The sequence below is a fragment of the Triturus cristatus genome, chromosome 7, assembly GCF_964204655.1.
Source record: "Triturus cristatus chromosome 7, aTriCri1.1, whole genome shotgun sequence".
NCBI lineage: Eukaryota > Metazoa > Chordata > Amphibia > Caudata > Salamandridae > Triturus > Triturus cristatus.
In genome coordinates, this window is record NC_140590.1 from 1,609,542,129 (window position 1) to 1,609,557,685 (window position 15,557).

Sequence of the window (15,557 nt, forward strand, 5' to 3'; positions counted from 1 at the left end):
TCCTCTTACAGGTGGGGACAGTGAGTCACTGCACCCACCTGCAAAGGCATGTCTAGGGGGACCATGGGACACCCTTTCATCACTCCAGAGGACTGCCTTTTTGAGGCGCACTAAATGTGCGCCACCTTATTGTGGCTCACTTTCAGTGCGCCTCCTAAAGCCATGTTTGCCTCTGCACCCACATCCATAATATGGCACAGGTGCAGAGGCAAAGAGATTCCCTCATTTGCATTAGGCCGCACCCATATGCAAAAGAAGGAATGCCTTCTGAGGAAGTACTGGTGCTACATGTGCGCCTGCGCTATCTGTCTTACAGAAGGGGCCACACAAGTTTTTGCTGCCCCTTCTGCAATACCTGAGTGTCCAGAGCGTGCACAAAGCGGGTGCCAATGCTTTTTGTGCCCCCCAGGGCACTTCTGTAATATGGCTCCTGGTGTTCATGAATACCGGGAGAGATTTTTTGGAAGGGTCTTTACTATGTCTTGCTGAGTTGTAAGAAGAGTTGAAGCATTTTGTTCCCTTAACATCCCCAGATTGGCCCATGGGTGGCGGTGCAATATTGTCAGTAAATGAGGCCTTCTATATTTAAAGGTATGAGCTCTGACTCGATGATTTAAGGATTTCCATGAATTTGGAGGAGTGTCCTTGTAGTGGCGGTGCTAAGAACTAGCAGTAAAAACAGACAGTGAAGAGGGTCTCTACAAGGCTCTATTTAAAAGTCCTTCACTTTACATTGCAAAACGTTGATCTCCTGCTCAACATGTAAGAACACTTAGTTGTTGAGGTACCTGAAGCAGACCTTATTACATTTCACAGGTTTTATTTCTACAATGGCCAATTTCCTTTTTCCAGCCTCAAATCTGTAGTTTCGTTTTTCAAGCAACCAGAGCCACTGGCATTATGGCATTCTGCAGCTATTGTGTTTTAATGCATGATTATTGATTTGCTGCACTTTTCACATACTTTATCATCTCCTGCATCCCCCGCAATCTACACCTGGCACAGTGAAGTAGTACGCTGGGGCGGAGCCGAAAGCGCAGCTATAAGACAGGAGTAGGCTTGGGGGGCTGTGTAAAAACCAGATTTCAATGGAGTGGGATGTTATGCTAGAGGCCTTTAAAGCCATAGACCCTTATCCCTTCCTTACCTAGCACCCCGAATGCACAGCAGATGCACGTTGACTAGCCGTAGCGCCAAGAGATGCAGCCTAAAGTAGGACTAGTCAGGATGGCCAATCCCCAGCGTTATGCGCATAGTACAAGATAGCCTAGGACGCAGCACCATAGCTGAGCATGGATAGGATGGGTCCAGAACGAGGGGGGCGGGGGGAACGGCAGTTGTTACCAGTTAAATACCAATCTGAATATTGTAGTTTGTGCCACTTCAGAGATGTCCTGTGTATATGATTGATAAAATGATAACAGTATCAATTCAACTACTGGATATGCTGTACATGCAACCAACTACTGTCAAATACCAGGATCGAAAGAGATGTAATGTATAATTGTTCTTAATGGATGCACTGGATAAAAAAGAAAATCATTCAGAAAGTCTTTATTTATGATTATTCATCTTAAAAGACATGCTATACAAGGCAATTTAAAATAGAACGATCAAAATTAATAACATCATATTTACAATGTAATAAACACAGTTCATTAAGATATAAAATGGTCATAAAATCAGCTTATAAGTAAAAATGGAAGGAGACTATGTTGAGCAACGATCCTCCGCTCCTTTCCCTGATAGCCCAGGACCAACTAAGGAATTTGGCTACTCCAATGATGGTTAAATCCTTGTCACCCATTTTCAACAACCTTTTAGCAATCAGAGCAGAGGCTGTACCCAGTGAGCAACACAAAGGTTTAAGCCATGTTTTTCTAGGTAATTGATAAGCTGGGCAAACGTAAAGGAGGTGGCTTATATTTTCAGTATGTTCAGGGCAGAACGGACACCTGTCTCCCAAGCCTGTTTTCCATTTTCTGGTAAAATCCCTTAAAGGGAGCGTTTCCACCCTGAACTGGTGAAACAGCTTACGATCCCTAGGCTTGGTAATCAAGTCCCAATAAGCTTCAAGAGAAGGTTCATCTTTGAAGTCCAAAAAGGCTCTGGTCAAAGGAGAGTCCAGTAGTGTGGTATGCCTTCTTGATTTGACCAAACACCAGAAAGCCACTCTTAAATCTGTTTTTGTTGGAATAACAGTAGATTCCGGGGAAAACCAGAGGTCTCTCATGCCCATGTCAATAAGGAGGTTTTTAATGGTTTTTAGCCATGAAATCTTATTATAATAATCCAACCCCCTTACTTCAAGAAGGGCCTTGGAAAAGTGGACTAATTCCTGGTTAGACCACAACCTTCTCCAGAAATACAACATTTTTAGCTTAACGACATCCTCAATGGGATTACAGCCAAGATCAAACAGTAGGGGAATTCGTGGGGTCGATTGTGGGAGGCCAACTAGTGATCTAAAGAATTTATTCTGGGCCAGTATTAGGTCGGACAAGTTACAATTGCCCCAGATTTCTGCACCGTAAAGAACGGCTGGGACTATTTTCGTTGAGTACAACTTGATTACTGGGGCTATAGGTTTGCTGAGAGATAACCTGTGTTCTCTTAATAGAGCTCCCGCCAGCTGTGAGTGTTTCAAGGCCAGGAGCTTCATCTGGGGGGCCCAGCTCATTTTTTCGCCAATGGTAATGCCCAAATATGTAAAGACCTTGGCCTGTTCTAGTGGCTTCCCCCCCATAGAGACTTTAGCCGAAACATCACCTGCCCCATGGAGGACCATAAATTTTGTTTTGTCCACATTAATCTCTAACTCGTGTTCGCTGCAAAAGGCCTCAAAACGAGATAACGCCCGTTGTAATCCCTGACGAGTTTTGGATAATATCAGGGTGTTATCAGCGAACATGAGTAGAGGTACCCTTTGGCCATCCAATTTAGGTGCGTCAGTGGGGTGGTCCTCAAAGTAGTGTACTACCCCATTGATAAACAACGAAAACAGTGTAGGGGCCAGGACACACCCCTGTCGGACTCCCTTCTCGACCTTAAATCTTTTAGTGACTTCGCCTGGTTTCCCCCACCGGACCTGGGCATAATTGGAACTGTGGAGCTTAACCACAAAGTCAACTAACTCCCTGGGCATCCCTAACCTCAATAAAACTTCCCATAATTTTGGTCTTGGGACAAGATCGAATGCGGATTTTAAGTCCACAAAAGCTGCAAAGATGAGGCCCTTGCCCAACAGGACCTCCTTCCAGTAAATTAAAACAAATTTAAAAACCTGGTCCTATGTCCCCATGCGTGCCCGGAACCCAACTTGGAGAATAGATAAAATCTTGTTATCATCAATCCAGCTATGTATTCTACCTAAAATGACACGAGCAATGATTTTTTGCAATGCGTCAATAAGGCTAATTGGCCTGTAATTTCCTGGTGCAGCGCGGTCTCCTTTTTTAAAGATCGGTGTTATTTCAGCGCCGGACCAGGATTCGGGGAAGGGAGTTCCCCCAGCCAGAGAATTCATTAGGTTGGTAATGTAAGAAAATCAATAAAGGATGTTTTTTTAAAAAAATCATCTCCTGCATAATTTGCAGGTTTTAACCAAAATAAATTGTTTCTAGCTCAAACAGATCAAAAGTTTCTAAAAAGGCTACAGCACGTGTTCCAGCTCAGTGGCAGACCTTTTTTGGCACAGAGGCTAATCATCTTTCAGATGCTTATAGCTGTATTTAGATTTTTTTTTTAAACATTGTTTATTTGTCAAAAAACACGGAGCTCTGTAACCCAGACACTTCTGTAGCATCAATATACATTATCGTGACTCTGACAACTTGTCTTATACACAGAAGAACTTAAAAAGGCATTGCAGTTGAATCAAAACATAAGAAAAAAACTTACAACAACCCCCCCACCCCATCGCACTGTCGACCCCGCAAGAGCAATATATACAGTCAAAGCCACGATCCAACGCTCACTACATGTCACCCCCAAGAAGCCACTATCCTACCACATGCACAAAAAGAACACCTCAGAGAAGAGGGAAGAAATTAGAGCCGTTCTGGGCACTGGGAAGGGGCAGGTTCCAATTCCAGGCCCCGGTTTTCAGCCCAGCGTTTCCAGATTTTGTAGTGTTTGCGAGGACACCCCCTCGCGACACAAATAGGAGGCTCTAAGCCCATACAAAAATCTAGGCAATTCTTCCAGGCAGAGACAGAGGGCACAACTGTCGCCTTCCAGGCCCTGGCGATGTCTCGCTTAGCCAGTGTAAAACCTAAGTGTTACGATTCCGTCCCAGGTCCGATACTCCTCAGGATTCGGGCGATGCTATAGCGGGTCCATCTCTCGACGTCCCCAACTCCTGCACTAAAGGCACGGAAGGTTGGAGCAATCAAGCAAGGGAAGGGAAGGATGGGAACAGCAGGGATTAGAACCTGTAAAGAAATATAAACACAGAAACAACACTATACATTAACATGCCTGAAAAAATGCTACTCTCAGTAATTCTCGCTAAGATTCCCAATGATCTACATTCGTGAGCCTCAATATTGCGCCATAAGCAAGCCCACACATAAATCATGCCCAGTACCATGCACCTAGCAAACATACCGGCACATCATGACAGTTCAACCGTCTCCAAGGGATAATGACCTTTCGAAGTGAACAAAGCGGAAGCTAACTTCCTATGGTCTCAATAGTTCCACCCAGAATAGTTTGGATAGTCTTGTTGTGGCTTTAAAGCAATAGGAAGTGGTTGCCCTGGAGAATCATGTAACACAAACAAAACGATGCTCCTGGCAGAAAGACATGAACCTCTGTCTACTGTGAGCCTTTTAATTTGTCAGGATAGTATGAGCTAGGAAATCCGCACGGTTGCCTCACCGCTCCATTGGACCCCAGCTCCGAGTACCTATCCCACTTTAAGCAAAAGCACCCCAGCTTCGGGAAGCGAGGGTAAGGAAACAAACGGGTATGCGTCACCCCCAAATGCACCAGTGATAACAGTTACTGCTTCGGGCGATCAGCCTTACAAAGTCCCCAAGAGGCTCACTCCCCCATGGGAGAAGCGAGCTCCGGTGCCGATACCTGTGGTTGGTTCGAAGACCGACGACTGAACCCGGCTCCGTCGTGCACGCCGATCCTCGCGTGCGCGTCAACCGTTTTGGTTCACACGCGTCTCGGTTTTCCCACTTTCTCCGGAAGGCGAAGGAGGGGTTTTTCCAGGCACCCTGCCAGGAACAAAATACCCTTCACCGATGCAGGAAGGGAAAACAGCGACGCGGCTCTCGAGAAAACTTCTGGTAACGGGTTCGAAAACACGGAACTCGTTAATCCTGAATTACGCACAGCTTCGGGTGTGCGTCATGGCTATTTATTCCCGAGGCTCCTCCCACTCTATTCCCGGGGAGTCTGGGAAGTGTAGTCGATGCAGGCGCATGATGCCTGTTTCCTGACACTAAGAGCATAAGATGACGCGTATAAACATTGCCCCCAATACCTTCCATGACATGCAGGAGAACCAGCTTGGGTGAACTGGGAAAATCCCAACACAGAACCTCCAATAGGCAGGTCATTACTCACCTCCAGAACCGCGCTAGCGCGGAACAGTCCCATAATGTGTGAAGCAAGGTGCCCTCCTCATGCGCACAGCGAAGACACACTGGGGAAGCAACCAAACCCGCCCTATATAGTCTGGCTCTAGTATAGTATACCCTGTGGAGGTATTTAAACTGGATAAGCGAGGCTCATTGCAATGGCTGCTTCACGCGGGGAGGCCAGGGCCTCTGTCCAATCCTCCTCCTCCAACGAGCCCACATCGCCCTCCCAGGCCTCTCGGAGATGCTGCAAGGATGGAGAGCTGTGTGTGACCAAGGACTGATACATTTTGGAGATCTTGTGATCCAGCAGATCTCCCATGAACACTTTCGCTTCCACCGGACTGAATTTCGTCAGTGCCTCCAGTCCCAACAGGCATGGGGAGATAGCGTGTCGAAATTGCAGATATTTAAAAAATTGGGTGTGTGGCATTTGAAAATCTTATTGCATATCCTGGAATGATTTTAAGACGGATCCCCGCATTACATCTCCCAAGGTAGAGATCCCAATTGCGTCCCAGTCGCGGAATCCAGGCAAGATCGCTAACTGTGGCAGGCCTCCATTATTCCATAGAGGGGTCTCCCGGGTCAAGCGATTCCACCAGCCCATCCTCCGCAACGCCTACCTGCAGATCTGAAAAACGAGCTGCGTAGCCGCCGGCAAGGGGCGCCACAATGGTGCAGAGTACAGGATCGTATGTAGTGTATGGTCTCCCATACGCAGCCGCTCGACAGCATATGCTGGATCCGATCTATCGCCGTACCACCATTCGTTGAGGACCAACAGGTGCGAGGCCATATAATATGAAAGAATATCAGAAGTCGCAAGCCCTCCACAATATGTTGACCGAAAGCAGGTGCGTAGGGCCATTCTTGCCGCCCCGCCACCCCACAAGAATTGGCCTAAGGCCAAGTTAACCTGACGGAACCATCTAAGGGAGATAGGATACGGATGATTCTGTAGCTGGTATAATAGACTCTGAAGAGAGACCATCTTGAAGATGGCCGAGCGACCGTAAATAGACAGTGGCATGTGGGACCAAACCCTAATGTCCTCACACACTCTATCCCACACCGACCAGGAGGTAGTCTGTGAATCAGAGAGGAACACACCCAGATATTTCATCCCCCCCATGCACCACCTGTATCGAGGAGGCCCACGCACCAAGGTCACCCCCCCGCCAAGGACCCAAAGGGTAGACATCCGCGGGTTCATGTAGAGGCCAGATGTCTCACCGAACACCTGCATGAGGCGCAACAGCCGTGGGCCAGTCCTGTCTAAGTTGGTAAGGAAAAACAACACCTCATCGGCGTACAGGGCTATACGATCCGACAATCCGTCCACCCATTCTAGGCCAGTAATCTGAGCGTCAATTCGCACCCAGGCAGCCAAGGGCTCCATGGCCAAGGCAAACAAATAGGGAGACAATGGGCACCCTTGTCTGGTGCCCCGACCGATGGAGAAAGTCGATGAGACACTCCCCACCACTCAGACAGAAGTGCTGCACGTTCCCCCAGGCTCCTGACTGTTGCAATAGCTATATGTGCAATACGGATGTTATGGCGGGTTGCCCGCTGGGGCATAAACCCGGCCTGATCCGGATGAACCAGGGAGGAAATATGAAGCCTGTGGCGATTGGCCAATGCTTTGGCCAGGACCTTTGCTTCAGCATTGAGGAGGGAAATAGGGCGATAGGACGCATGATGTTCGGGAGGTCTACCGCTCTCTAGCCTCCTCCACCACCTTATGGTAATAAGGGCTGAGCTGTAGGAAATACCATTTGAAAAATTTGTTTGGGAAACCATTGGGACCAGGGGCCCTCCCGGGGTGTAACTCCCCAGTAGCAGTACCCAGCTCATCCTCAGTAAGGGGGCGATCCAGCTCCGTACTGACATTCTTTGGGAGTGTACAGCTCAGCATAGTACACCGCAAAACTCTCTGCAATGGCCGAAGGGTTCAATATTGGTGACCATCTGGTTCCACAATGCCCGGAAGAGTTAAGGAGCCCAACGATCCCTGACACAATCTATGCAGCAACTTGCTCGACTTGTCTCCCCACTGATAACTCCTGCTCTGGGTTGCCAACCAAGCCTGACGGGCTTCATCCAGTAGAAGATGGGAGTAGCCCTATTGTGCAAGCAACAGTCGGCGGCGGACCAGCCGCCCCCCTTCCTCCCTGCTATGCCCCTCCAGACCCAGAATTTCAGTTTCCGCTCAAAGAAGAGACTCTCTATTCGCTTTGCGGGTCACAGCACAAAAGGAGATGTCCACCCTGCAGAGGGTGGGCTTCATTGCTTCCCAAAGATATTCGGCCACACATATCGACCCACCAGTAAGTGATAGATATTGGTCAATGGCCTCCGCCATATGTTCCCTGTAATCTTCATTTTGAAGGTTCCAGGTCGAAAGGCGCCACCGAAATGGCCCGCGTGCCAACCCAGCACGCAGGGTGATAGCCACCGGCGAGTGGTCCGAGAGCCCACGGGGAAGAATATCTGCTGCCACCACCGGTTAGCCACCACCTGAGAGACAAAGATACAATCAATACGGGAAAAGGAGTCATGGACCCCTGATAGGTATGTGTACCCCTGAGCCGCACTATGCCGCCTGCGCCAGGGATCAGCCCAGTCCAGGCCCGTCAACAGGGAGTGGATCTTGGTAGGGCGACGAACCTCAAGGGGTCCTCCAGGCCTCCACCGATCTTGTGCTACGTCCAGTACATCATTCCAATCCCCACTTATCACTGCCAGGCCCTCCGGTATGTCCGCCCATAAGGTCACAAGTTTCTCCACCAGCCCCCAGGACAACGGCGGGGGGGGCATATACACCCCCCAGTATCACAGGTTCGCCACCCACCATGCCCTGCATCCCCATGTCTTAATGTGTGTACAGGGGACCCGGCGATGAATCAGGACTGCGAATCCCCGAGACCCACGCACAAACACCGAATGGAACACGTGTATGTGACCAAAGTGCTGAAAACAGAGCGCCTTCGTCCCCATGAGGTGAGTCTCCTGCAGCATTAGGATATCTGCGCTGGCGCGCTTGGCTTGTTTAAGGATTGCCCCACGTTTAATCTTATCAAGCGCCCCTCTAACATTCCAGCTTAATATTCGCAGGGACCCAGTTGGATCTGACGATCTACCCAGCGTAGCAACCATGTAAGGGCTCAGTAAAATATAAAAGACGCCGGTGGCACAGGAAAAGGAGCGCAGAATGGCTCTGACGTGAATGGACCAGTGCAATTAAAAAGCAACCCCCAAGAACATCCCAACCAGTCCCCCCCACCCTATACCTCAAAAACAGTGAAGTATCTGTCGCGGCAGGCAGAGCAGGTTGAACCCAACAGGGGGTACCACCCCTCACCGCCAATGGATCCCCAACTTACAGCCCATTGTCCACTGGCCCTATCCCTGTCCGGTAAAGTCCAGCAGAGACATCGACCGACTGTCGTCTCCTCCTGCCAATTCAAAGTACCTGAGGTTCGTAGACGATTGGCTCGAGTGTTGATTAGCTAGTTGGCACAGTCTGTCGGGGGGCAGACCCCGCACGAGACGAGGCATCTCCAGATATGGATCGCCGTTGAGACCTAGAGCGCCCGGAACCCCTCCCCTTAACTTTAGGCAAATTCCGAGCCACCCCACTCGAGGATGAATCGGAGTCTCTCCCGGGCGGTGAGTGAGGACTCAGCCTCACTGTCTGGTCCGTCCACTGGAACACCTCCTCCAGGAAATCAAAGAAGTGGGTACGAGAGCGATAAACAACCTGCAGCCTGGCCGGGTAGAGCAATGCATAAGGGAACTTGAGCTCTCAAAGGTGGGCCTTAGCTGCCAGAAACGATTGCCGCTGCTGTTGGATCAATTTGGTATAGTCAGAAAAGATCAAAATACGGGCATTGTCATAAAGCAAGGGTTATTTGGCCCTAGCCTGCTTCAGGATAGCGTCTCAGTCATGGTAGTTAAGTAATTTCGCAATTACTGGCCGTGGGCATGCCCCCGTCAGGGGTTTCTGCATCAGGGCCCAGTGAGCGCGTTCAATGACAAAGCATTTGGAGAGGGATTCCGGGGGCAGCCAGCTCTCCACTCATTGGGTAAGGAACCGCTCCATATCTCCAGATTCACACCCCTCGGGGAACCCAACAAAGCGGAGATTATTGCATCTCGCCCGTCCCTCAGCATCCTCCACCCTCGACGCCAGGCCCCGCTGGGAGCTCTCCAGGGAGGTTACTCGTTGTTGCAGGGTGGTGATCACATCCTCCACCCCCGAGATTCTTGTTTCAGTCTCGGTGATGCGGGCCACTGCATTCCGCAGGTCCTGGCGCAGCAGCATAACATCGGATCCAACTGCTCGATCTTGGCATCCAGGGCATCCCTAGACTGGGTAATGGCTGCTAGGAGAGCGGCATTGTCCGGCACGTCTCCCTGGTCCCCCCCGCCGCCGCCGCAGAGGCCCCGGGGCCAGTGAATTTGTCCATCGTGCTCTGCGTGGCCAAGCCCCCCTGGTTTTATCCCGCATCATGACTGGCCAAATGTTCACCTGCAACACAAGTGGCGAGCAGTCGAGCACCAGTGAATCCGCGTCCCGAAGGTGGGGTCAGCACAGGCGTCCCAAGGGTAGCTATGGCTTCGTGCCGCCACCCACACGGCCCGATCTGGCCGCCGAAATGGCCACTGTTGAGGCAGGGCCCAGGGGCGGGACACGGAGTCCAGAGCGTCCACACCAGACCCAGGCGATGCTGCCAGCACCAGAGGAAAGATCCCCGCAGCCCGATCGACCGCCGACAGGAGGGAATGCCCCACTGGCCCCCCAGCAAGCGGCAGGATATGTAGGTGAGCACGCCTGTCAGTCCAGGCCTCGCAATGCCCGATGTCGCCGCATCACACCCCAGGCGACGTCTCCAAGGCCGGCGTGTCCCCGCGGCCAGACCTTGAGAGGGAGGACAAGGGAGAGAGGCCGGGACGTCCAAGGAGCAGGGTAAAAGTCAGCAGCACTAGGCCCCGTCACCCAGGGGTCCTCTTGTGCACAACAATGGGCTGCCGACTGCAGGCCAAGCGGGAGACTCAAGGAGGCACCGTCAGCGTCCGCAGACCCCCAAGGGAGCACCCCCAAGGCCACCGGGGGGAGCAGGACACCAATCCCCGCGGGGCCTCACAGGCAACCGGAGGAAAGAGTCAGCCAAATTGGAGGGAGGCCAATCACCACGCCACGGGGGGGGGGGGGGGGGGGGAGCAGGACACCAATCCCTTGGGGGTCACCAGTCCACACACCCGCCCACGTGGCTTGAAAATGCCGCCGATCCCCCGTAGAAGCCTGTGGGGGGGAGAGAGAGGGGACCCAGACGACGGAGCGGACGCTAGTCCGTAGAATGTCTCGGGCCTCCTCAGGCCCCGGATGCTGCACGCGGGGCTTCCTAGACCGCCAGAGAAGACAGTCCGCCAAATCAGAGGGAGGACGACCACCACGCGGCCCGGGGCTCACACACAGACTGCAGCGACTCACCAGCAGCGTCGCATGGGCCCTCTACGAGCTCACCTCGCGGTCCGGTCTGACCGCTGAACAAGGAAGGTCCGCCCCACGCTGTCCGAGGCGCGGGGCGAAGGATAGACACCGGTGGGCGCACAGGGGATACAGCACACCACCCCTCAACACTCCAGGCCAGCCGCCGCGGCGCCGCCTCCAGGCCCCAGCAGCGATCGTCGCCGCCTCGCCGCCTCAGGACACGGCGCGAGTCAGGAGTCAACCCGGTAAGTAGCGCCAACTTGCTACACCTCAGTAGAGGCTATGACAGGGATGTTGCGGCAGGAGGAGCAGGATAGATGAAGGATGAAGATCAGGACGGAGCTCACTCAGCACAAGTCCGCCATGCTGGCTTGCCAAGCCACGCCCCCCCTGTATTTAGATTTTGACCTTGGATCATATAGTGTTTACATGTGTAAAAATGCAAAATAGTTATGCATTACTCCTTCAAAATGTGCCGCATTATGCCACGGAATTTGCTTTCTCTGGCCGCATAATTTAGCGATTCCTGCCATCCCGGCCTATGACTTTTCATAGTGCGTTCTGTCCTCATGTCTGTGTGAGTTCAGGTTGTTGGTACATGTTCAAGACGGGGTACGATTCACATCTCTAGAGATGAGTCTGAAGGCAGTGCATGTTTTCTTAAGTGCCTGTCACTGGGTTATAAAGGTGTTACACTTATCTGAATCTTGGCCTCTCTGCTGAGAGCACAGAGCAATCGGAATTAGCATTTTATGTGAAAGTGCTTAAAGGTGGTACACAAATACTGTTGTCAAAACATTAGCACCGAAGGAAAAGAAATGCAGCGTGTTTGTGTATGAGTGTGTAAGAGAGGGGATGGGGAAGTGGAGATGACAAAAGAAACTATGCATAGGAGAAAGTGAAAAGAAAGGGCATAAGATGAAATGTGAGACATGTAGAGGGAGATAGACTTCAGAAGGAGACGCGATAAGAAAAGAGGGTAAGCAACTAACACAGAGAGGGACACTGCAGCAGAAAGAGATGTGAAGGGAAGAATACTCATTTATAAGATATTGAATTAAAATCAGTGCTAATAAGCACTAGTAGCGTCAAACGGTCTGACTTGTTTTGTGCGTTCCTTCTGTGATGTATTTGTACTCACTAACAGCAGAAGCATTCAAATACTGATTAGGTGGCACACCTTGAAAGCAGAGAATCTGAGCTTACATTTTAGGCCATGTCCATAGTTACATTAACGTGTCTGTTCTAAAAGATTCCTAGCTAAAAAGTTTTTGCCACAACCATTGTAAAGACCCCATCCATCTTTTTCATCCCACTTAAAGCAGTAGCTCAATTGCAATGGCTTGTTTAAAAATAAGACTATTGTGGTCTCTATCATGCTTCACACTCATCAGCTATCAAACTATCTGTCAGTAGACCCAATAGATAGCTCAGGGAGATGCGCGTTCATCACCTAATCTAACTGGTTATTGGCAGGTTATTCATTTACCCTATATATCTCCAACAATTAACCTTGTGACACTGACCAACAAATGTTTTGGAAAGGATGTGAATGGTAAATGGGGGCCACTTTTTTTAGGGTACCTGGCCTATTTTTTTTTTATCCCAATCTGACCCTGCAGAGCAGCTGTCAAACCTGATGCCTACCACTACCATCATAGAAACTCTACTTCTTTAAAAACCAATGACATTTTCAGAAAAAAACTGAAGCTAAAGGGAATTTAGGGGTGACTGGAGTGTTAGTCGTGGTTATAGTTCAAAACCGTAGGTCATTACTGTAGGAAGCTGGCTCTTATGTGATATATCGAAAACCTGATATACCGTGTAAAGAGTCCAGGGGTTCCCTTATGAGTGGACAGGGGCTTGCTATGCAATCCCAAAGTGCTCTATTAGGGGGTAGTGTGGTCGAGCAGCTTTAGGCTTAACACGTAGGAGTGCAAGACATTTGCAAAACACATAATGATTAAAATGACACCCAAGACTTGAGAAGGAGATCCACACCAGTTTATAAAAATAGCAAGTATCTTTATATGTGTTTAGGCATCAGAATAAAATTGTTCAGGTAAGTACGTTTTCAAATATAAATTCTGTTCACTTTTAAAGGTGGACACAGTGCAATTTCTGAGTTCTGCAATGTTATCCTATGGAAGGAAGAACAAGTTCTTCAAACAGGTATAGTACAGTGACTTTCTAGACCAATCTTCAGAAGTTAAAGTGATTGGTGGGCAAGATCCAAGGCAGCACCAACAGAACACCACCAGTGGCACGAGGGCAGCCAGGTGCAGGGTGCAAAACAGCATCGGGAGCCCATTAGGTTTCTATGGAGATTGGTCACTGTGGAAAGAGGCTGCAGGCTCTGGCTGCAAGGCCAGTCGGACGAACCAACAGGGGTGTTCAAGGATCACAATGCACAGGGACGTAGGGACACCTGGGTTCCTTTTCTACATGGACCGGGGCAACGAATGCAGAGGTGTCTTTATGCGTCAGGTTTTCTTACTGGGAGAAGTCAAAGGAGCCTGCATGCAGGGGCTACAGGCGACGTTAGGGAGTCCACGAGGAGTGAAACCATGATGGACTGGAGCTCTGGAGGGCTGGGGGACCTTGCTGACACTGGTGGGCCACTTCAACTCGAGACGGAGGCTATGGGTGCAGTGGTGGCTTCAGGTGTCGGGTTTTGGTGGTTCCAGTGGCCTCAGAGTCTTTTCTTTTGGAGTTTCTGTAGGATGCAGGGAACAGTTGCGCTCTTCTTTGGGATATCTTGGTCTTTATTTAATGTGACTTCCGTTCCTTCGGTGAGTCAGAAAGGAACATCCTTAAAACCTTCCTTTTCAGAGCAGCAATTAAAGGAACTTAATTGCAGGGTTGGTCTATCTGTCACTACTAATCGCCTCGACTCACCTTTTGAGCCTTATATATGAAGCCCTGCATCACATGTATGCTGCGGCAGCGTAAATGAGGCGCCACGTAGCTCTATATTTACAACGTGACACATCTAGGCAGATACGTCACTTCGTAAACCCCTGCGCTACATTATACCTGCATCAAAGCCTCATAGAAGTGGCGCATTGAAATCTATAAGATTTCAGTGCACCACTTTAAGGATGCCATTGTGTCAAAACCTTACGCCTGCCTCATGGCAGGCGTAAGGGTGACGCAGGCCCTTTCACACGGGGCTTGCCCAATGTGAAAGGACACATTGCTGGAGTTGCGTCTGTTTTCCGACATGCCCCAGCAATGCGTCACTTTTGTGCCTACAGATACGTCAGTAATACTGATGTATCCTTGCGACATGATGGGCCGTACTGTAAACACGGCGAATCCATAGTGTTGCAAGGGGGTCGCACTGAGAAGTGTTGCATAGCTGCTTTGTCGCAGCGATGCAACAGTTATCCTAAATAAGGCCCTCAACGTCTGTCTGAGGCAGGCCTCTCTGAGAATGTAACCACTGGCCTATAAGCAGTGCAGAATTAAACCCTGTGGAGGCCCCTAGTCAGTTGAAATGTCAGCCCCCCTTGCAAATTATCTCCTAATACGTTTTAAATTTTACAAACCATTTATAAAGTCTTTAATGTAAAGTTTTCGTTTCTTTGAGTTGATTAATTGTTTTCTATCTTTTGGAAACAATATTTAAAAAAGCTTGATTGTAATTTTCTTTCAAGGTCAAATCAATATTATTTTGATCCATTGTTGCGGGGCCCCTAAAAGGAGTTGGGGCCCAAAGGCCGGTGCCTACTTTGCCTATTTGGTAATCCGGAACTGCCTGTAAGCTCCGCAGGTTTCATGACACTGGGGTCCACTTTACTACAGTGAGCCACGGGTTTTTGGCAGTTCATTGTACATGCCACCTTCATAACCCATGGCACCCTTACTACGCTGTGTTGCGTTTCATGTGTTTGAGGTATCTCACAGGCCGAGTTACAACTATACTGAACCATGTGTGTGTTTTTTTTTCACTGAGTGTTGGTGTTCTTCACATTTCACTATTGACACTCCTTGATAGTTCCTCAGTGAAAGTAAGTTTGACAAAGAAACTCAACCCAAGCTCGAAATCTGTCATAAAGTTAAGAGGTTTGAACACCCCTTGCGGGAACCTTGGTAACCCTGAGGTTACAGGGAAAATACCCGAACAAGGAGTCTCAATAATTTTATTTATCTGAGGTCTCTAAAATGAAATGTGTTAACAGCTTAAAGCACCAAGAACCAATTCAGTCTGTGGTGTGTGCCAGGTAAAAGGATGACGATAGTGATTTTTTTCTGTTGAATGAAAAGAGCAGTACATGAGTAGTTTGAAAATAAGCCTATGGCTACGGATCCACTAAGCCTGTGATTTTGCTGCTTTCGTTGTTAACTTCTTCTAATTACTTACCATTGCTCCAGCGGGAAAGGGCAAATTTACATATCCTCCTTGCGTCCCAGACCCGTCAGCATGCTAACTTATTTACACTCGCATTCATTGGTGGGGT